Source organism: Gavialis gangeticus, unplaced genomic scaffold (genome assembly GCF_001723915.1).
Source record: "Gavialis gangeticus isolate Ggan-Ray unplaced genomic scaffold, GavGan_comp1, whole genome shotgun sequence".
In the NCBI taxonomy this organism is placed as follows: domain Eukaryota; kingdom Metazoa; phylum Chordata; order Crocodylia; family Gavialidae; genus Gavialis; species Gavialis gangeticus.
This window is the reverse complement of record NW_017728997.1, coordinates 40,729,243-40,736,928: the sequence shown is the minus strand read 5'-3', so window position 1 is coordinate 40,736,928 and position 7,686 is coordinate 40,729,243.

The following is a 7,686-nucleotide window of genomic DNA, read 5'->3' as shown; positions in this document are numbered from 1 at the left end:
TGCTGCCCCCTTCCTCCCAACCCGCAGACCACTGACCCTGCCAATCCCCCTCATTCCCAAGCCACAGTACCCTGCCCCCATGGGCCATGCTGATGCCCCTCACACCCAACCTGCAGCAACCCTGTCCCTGCCAGTGTCCCTCACTCCCAACCTGCAACTCCCCACACCCTGACCCACATTCCCCTACCCCCCAGTGCTCCAGACTCCCAAGCCATAGCCCTTCCCTGTCCACCCAGTGCCCCTCGCTCTGAGCTCCAGCCCCCTAGCCCTGCCAGTGCCCTTCACTCCTGACCTGCAGCCCCCTCCTCCCCCCAACCCTGCCCCTGCCAACACAGGAACTGGCCCCAGTGCCACTGGGCCAGCCACACAGCTCCCTGCTGCCCCTGAAGGGCCTCCCTGCACTCTTCCTCCACCCCCTTCTCCCACTGGAAGGGCAGGTGACTCCCCCACCCTGCTGCAGCCCCATACCCGCCCCACCACACACACACACCCTGGCCCTCATAGACTTATCTGTATCCAGCTGCCAGGCTGCTTCCAACCCCCTGCCCGGCTACATGCTGACCGTGCATGTGCGTGTGCGTGTGCATACACACACCTGCCTTCAATTGCTCTGCCCCAGCCCCAAGCAGCTCCTTGCTAGGGCAATCTGGGAAGTGCCAGGAAAAACTCTGAAGCTGAGCAGAGAAAAAACCCAGACATTTCATCATATTTATAAAAAAATGCCCAGACCGAGGTTGGAGGATCTAAAAAGAGGATATGTCTGGGAAAACCTGGATGTATGGCAAGCCTACCTGGCAGTCCAGGGGCAGGGCAAAAAGAGTGCTTCTGTGCAACCATTCCCTAGAGCCCCAGCTAGAGCAAGACAGGAGTGCCTGGGACAGTAATTCCAACAGCAGCAGGCTGCTCTCCCTGACCCGTTCCTGAGCCCAGAGGAGTAAGACAGAATGTTAGGGGGCCAAGGGAATGAGAGAGGAGGCACAAGCAAGAAAGGAAGGGGGTAAGGGGGAAGGCTGGGAGTAGAGGAGGGAGTACAGCCCCCTCCTCCAGGAGGTAGTCACTGCTCCTAAACTCTCTTTTTTAAAATACTGGATCTGTTCATGTTCTTTAATATAGACTTCCCCTTCATAAGGCATTATCAGTACCTGTTGCATTGTCTGATAAATTGCATCCTATTTAGAATTAAAACCATCACATTAGAGGAACTTCTGATGAGTGAAAAACGATTCTGCAAAGGTCCCTCCCGGTCTCTCTCAGCTTTCTATCTAACGCTCTAAACAAAAAGAGCAATGATGGGTAACAAAGATGATTAGCAGTATGGAGGGGCTTCCATACAAGGAGAGACTAAAGATGCTAGCCTTATGCTGTTAAGAAAAAAGGAGACACTTGTGGAGAGACATGTTAAGGATTTATAAAATACTAAATGGCAAAGAGAAAGTAAATAGGAATTTATTATTTAATCTCTCACAATACAAGAACTAGGGGTCACAAAATGAAGCTAGTAGTAGTAAGTTTAAAACTAACAGAAGGAAGTTATTTTTTTACATGGCATGTAATTAAAGTGTGGAAGTCATTGCCACCAGATGTTGAGTGACAATTTAACCAGACTCAAAAATGGATTGGACAGATTCTTGAAAGAAAAAAGTGCAGCAGTAGCTATTGAGCTAACTCCCTACTGGGAGTTAGGGATACAGCCTCTTAATCAGAACTTCCTGGACCTTCAATGCTGGAGGCTGCAAGTTGGAGGAACAGTGGGGAGAAAAAACCCTGGTCCGACTCAGTTCAGTCTCCCTTTCAACATCTGCTGTCTGCCACAGTGTGACACAGTATACTGCATAAGATGGACCTATGGTCTGACTCAGTAAGTGGCAATTCTTATGTTTTTATGTTCTTATGTAATTGTAGGCAAAGAATTATCTACCAAAATAAGCAGCATCAAGAACTGAGATAAACCAAACTCTGACTACATTTTCTTTTTAATTGCAGTGTTTTCCAAATGGTTAGCGGCATAGTGGTGGAGAGATCAAGATATCTTGCTACAGATCTAGAAGCAGGACTTTGAGCCTTACTCCAAATTTATACTGAGAGCCATCCTCAGTCAATCAAGCAGTAAATGGGAACTTAGTCATTTGGGTTGGGGAGCCACATAACTCCTTTGTTCGATACTGATTATAGCAAACCACATGCCTTGAACAAATTAGCTGAATGGTTGGTTCAATGGACCTTTGACCTTCTCTTTCCTGACTGCCCCAGCCCACTCTCCCAAATTTAGTATTGGGCCAAGAGAAAACACAGATATCAGCTCCTCTTTTACCCCTTTCGGTATTTTCTTCCTGTAATAATTCTTGTCAAGCTGCAAAAGGAAGTTTGCCTACTTGAACTCACCCTTTACCACTAGCCTGGTAATTAGAGGTGCATTACAGGACTGCTGTAAGTCACGTTTGCTTTGTACTGCTAATATTCTGGTGCAGCAAGGGGATCGTCCAGTCCCAGAATAGCCTTGGTGATATGCTAATTTAAGCTTTTTTTTCCCCCCCCTTTTTTTCAAAACTGTCTGCTGAAGGTGCTGCAAATAGTATGAATGCAGTTATTTAATAATGTATTAAAGCCTAGAAACCTCCTGCTAATAACCTTCTGATCTCAAGTTTTTTGGTAAGAGAAATATCATACCAACTACCCTGCTGCTTGACATTGTAGCTCAAAGAGATTCGGTACCTGTTCTCGCTTGGAGGAAACTCCAGTTTCACGCTGAAATTTGCAGCTAATCAATGTAATCTGCATTACAATACATGGTATTACTGAAGTGATGGGATATATTTTAATGATCTCCCACTGTGTGTCACTTTCATGTTTCATTGCTCCAGTAATTTTTCCTGGAGAAAGCTGCCTTTGTTTCTGGCAGTGCAAGCTCTTCTATTTTATATTGACTGGATAATGTGACATGTTTACCCCATTCCTCCTTTGCCACATAAGAAAAGGCAAGATAAGACTAGAAGACTTTACTTGAAGCAAGGCCATTTAAGGTAAAGAAAAGAAAAAACCTCTCTAAAAACCAGAAAGACTTCATATAGCCAGCAATCCAAAACTTTTTACCAGTTGCGAATCTGCACACTTCTCTCAGCAAGAGCTAATAGAGAAATGCAAACATATGCCCCAGAATTAAAGGGAGTTTTTTCTTCCATTTTTAAAGGAAAACTATCAGTTACATGCCACTTGAGAAAGAGGTTAAATTTACTCTATAATATTAATAATATCAGCTACAACATGCCTAGTTTCTGCTAAGATCGGAAGATAAACAACACCTCTTTTGGCTCAGGACCCTGAGTTACTCTGTAGCACCTGGACTGCTGAGACAAGCGCCAAGAGATGACAAAGTTACAAGTTAACAGAGACACAAAACTGTATAGCAGGTATCTTAGATCCCCTGGTTTATTTTTAACATTTGTAAAATCACAGAATTAGAAATGTTATTTTCAATTTCAGGAGAACAACAAGATGAATCTTCACTGGAAAGGTATTTTGAAATTAGTAATATTTGTAAGATCACACACTCTTACATGTATTTTTTATCAACAGAAAGCACTTTTCATATAAGGGAAATGATCATAATTCACGTATTAAAGATAGAGAAACTGAGATAAAGGTAGGTAAAGTGACAAGCCAAGATCATCCACCAGCCAGAACTGATGCAACTCAGATATCCTGAGTCTTAGTTATGTTTACCCTGCCTCCGAGAGAGAAAATAGGGACAATAATCAATCAGGCAGAAGGCTAGCAGAAGACAGGGTGGTTCCCCAGAGACTAACTGGTTCAAAGGCATGATCCTGCAAGTAGGCAACCACCTACTTCACCAGATGCTATATAGATGTGAAGCATCTAATAGTGAAAATCAAATTAGATTCAATTTAACACAAGGATGGAAGACTATTGGAACCAATAGGGGGAATCATAATTTAAAAGAACATGTTGGGTGCCTCCCAGGACAAGCGACACTGATCCAGCCCCACAGAGCCTGACTGACAGCCAGAGCATGGCTCTGGATGGCCAGGTTCTGTTTCTGATGGCACACACTGCTGCTGCGTGCACTGCACAGCTTTTTGTGGCTGTTTTTGTTTGTTTGTTTGATACCAGGACATCCCTGTATCAAATTTTGGCACCATGCTGCAAGTTTGCAGTATGACACAGTTGCTTGTTTGCCAACAAATGGTTTACAGTGCCACAAACGGGTATGAGGTGCAGCAAACCACACATGTGCACTTGTCTGGCTGCATCCCTTGTGTTCCAGAGATGTTTCTCTCTAGGGATTTTCAACCAGTGTTTTTCAACCTTTTTTCATTTTCAGACTCTAAAAATTTTGAATGGAAGCACAGACCCCTTGGGAAAATTTGAATAGAGGTGCATACTTCGAATTAAGTAAGTTTGGGTATTCACATACTTTTGATTGATTGTAGTCATCTTTCACAAACCCATTAGACAGTCTGAGGACCCCCAAGGGTTTGTGGACCACAGGTTGAAAACCACTGATCCAGACTAATGTGTTCAGTCCTAATGTATATTTGGAACACACACAAAAGTACCAACAAATGAATGAGAGCACAGAAAAAGTGAATCAAAAAATGCCTGCATGACAACTGGAAGAACAATTGGAAGAATCTGAATATACACCAACTACAAATAATGTGAAACCTACACATGAGTAACTGAAGTATGGAAACCTAAAAAGAGAAAAATTCTTCTCTACACCACTTCAGTAGTGTGGGCATGTTTGAGGGCAACATTTGTTCCCAGTGAGGGAAAATAGTATGTACAGTACTCCACAGATGTTTAATTAGGAATAACTTGATTATACTTAGCAAAGTAAAAGAATGTTAGATATTAGAAATGTATATATTCATTAAAAAAACCCTAAAGCAAAATTCTCTATTTTTGGACCATTTGATGATAGTCTGTAGCATGCCAAGTCAATGGTGCTAGTTTGTTTCTTTAGTTTCAGTTGCTAAAGCAAGTCAAAGATAACAAACACTGCACAACTTGCCTGGTATTACTGTTCCATGCAAGTTGTTGTTCCAGTTGTCAAAGGGTTGAATGGGATGGGAAGTGAATCATGTGCATAATCACAAATGATAGGCTTGAGGGCCCATTCTGTCTCTCTCTTTAAGTTACTCTACCAGACTATTACCAGAGTTTGAGAGAGAGAAAGAAAGCAAACAAATAAATGTAAGAGACACCACCCCATTAAAACAGGAATATGGTAAAAAAAAATCATGTCCCCAATGAAAATGTTGGAGAATCTGTATTCTAAAGGAAAAGATTGAAGATTGATTGTACATTCACCTGCAATTTAACAAGTGGCACATTTGTGAAGAAACAATCCTACAATCATAGAGAGATGGACTTAGTGACCAAATAACATTGTTCCCCTTCTCTAATTTCTATGATTGAATGAGAACTCATTTTGAAATTAAATGAAAAAAAAAAAAAATGCATAGCCCTATGGCATAAGTCATTTTGCCATCCTGTTTTTTCAGTGACCATGCTTATTTTAGTACTATTTTCCAGCTAACTGATCAGAAGGATATACAGATCAGGAAAGCACTCATCTCCCTGAATTTCTGCTTCTCTCCCTTTCATGAGCGAATCATTTTTCCATTTTAGTTTCTACAAAGGGTGCTAATGGAAAGCCATTTTGGTGAAGCAAATGATTTGAGGCTAATGGATTGCTAATGCATATTATGAGCAAACTTTTAATTTCAGATGACATGGACAAACAGGTGAAAGCTGAAATGGAGAGAACATTAATATTGGAAATTAATTTCTGTGCATGCACTGATGTGAAGTTATTGCCTTTCTATATGATCACTACAGAAACAGCCTACAGAAACAAAGTCAAACACTTAAACGGCATCACAAAAAGCTGGTTTGCTCTAAAATCTGTATTTACAAAGAATTAGTATTCATTGCTACTAAAAAAAAAAAAAAAAAAATTAAAGCCTCGCCTGGGTACCAGGAGGCTTGGAGGGGATATCGGGAATATGCCAGTCCCTGCTGCCAGAGTCCTTTCTGTTTTTTTTTTTTGTTTTGTTTTGTTTTGTTTTTAAAATCAATGGTTGCCTGATACAAAGGGCATTGAATCCTGGAAGTAAGCAAGGTAAATGCCTCCATAGACAAGTAGTTCTGGCACTCCCCTCAGAGTATGGAGGCCCAGGTGCTGTTCCCTATCCTCAAACCCTTTTTGTATTAGACAGCCACAAGCTAAAAATCATAAGCAACCCTTAAAACAGGGATTGGAGGTAAGTGCTACCAGGTTTCAGAATCAGGCTCCCTTTTGCTTACTTTGTCTCCAGTCCCAGGAATTGTGTAGTTTTAGCTGCACAATGGCCCTATTTTAAGACGAGGAGAAGAGGATGCTTCCTGCTGCTCCACCCACAACCCCATACTATTCTAGAGCCTGATGGTTATGGCAGTCTTCTAAGAAATGGAAAATGTGGGTATGAATCATCACTGTCTACAGAGGCCTAGAACCCAGCTCTCTTATTTCCAGGCTTAGTACTCTAACCACTAACAAGTGAACCTCAAGCAGGATGCACTGATATCTTTTCAAGGGTGCTGCAGGTTGCCATGCAGGGTTAGCACTGTTAGGTGTGCAAATATGATTCACAAGATAAATCCAGAGATTTATAAGAGGAATCCATAATGTTAAAAAGAATTCTGACCTGTTGTGGTCTTAGTTCTTTGCAGCAGCAGAATTGCTCTTTTATAGTTCCATGTTCCAAAACACAAGTGAAAATTTAGAGCTGGCATTTTCCAAAAGGCATCACAACTCTAACAAGGGTTGCCTTGATTCTAAAAAACTGAGAACCACTGCACCAGACTGTTGGACAAAAGGTGGGCAGTTCGCTGCTACCTTCAGAAGCAAACGAAAGGATTCTGGATTACAGTAAAGTCTAGCTTCAGTTAGGTACATAAGCTTCTAAGAGGAATCAGAGTTCAGACATTCCTCTGTGTTTAGCATTTCCTATGGGCTTCTTCTAGATATTTTGGATCATCCTTTGGAGGTGCTTACCTCTCTCCATTCTCTGTATACAGCACAGTCGAATTGGAGGTACTTCGTTATCCCAGTTGGCTATATTTTATGGACTAAAGCTGCAAAGATTATTTAACTCTCGTGAGCTGAGACACCAAAATTTTAGGTGCTAGAATGCCTAAAATTAGATGCATCCTAAACCAAACTTGATTAACCCCTGTGTTACTGGTTTTGTCATTGTTACTGCAAAGGCAAACCAAACAAAAAGCTACATTATGTACCTCAAAGATAGGAAAAAATGTAACACGCATACATATAATAAGTGTTTTACAACAATTTTAGAAGGAATATTTTGCAGACTAATTAAAGCAGTACAAAATTGGGAACTTAGGAGGACTTCCAGAGTTAGGTATACTGTGTGTTTTGAAATGCTAATGGATATTCCCACTACATTTAAAAAGAAACAGGGCATTTAGTCTTTTAGCCCTATGTTTATTAAATATGCAGATTGAGCTTTCTGAGTGAATGCTGTCCTGTACATAGTAATCTGCAGGAAGAAATCTGAAGTATGACAGATTAATTTTTTCATCCCAACATGAACATGGTAGGTGAAAATAAAATGAGGTAAAGAGCTGGGATTTCATTTATAAAATAATAAAATATCT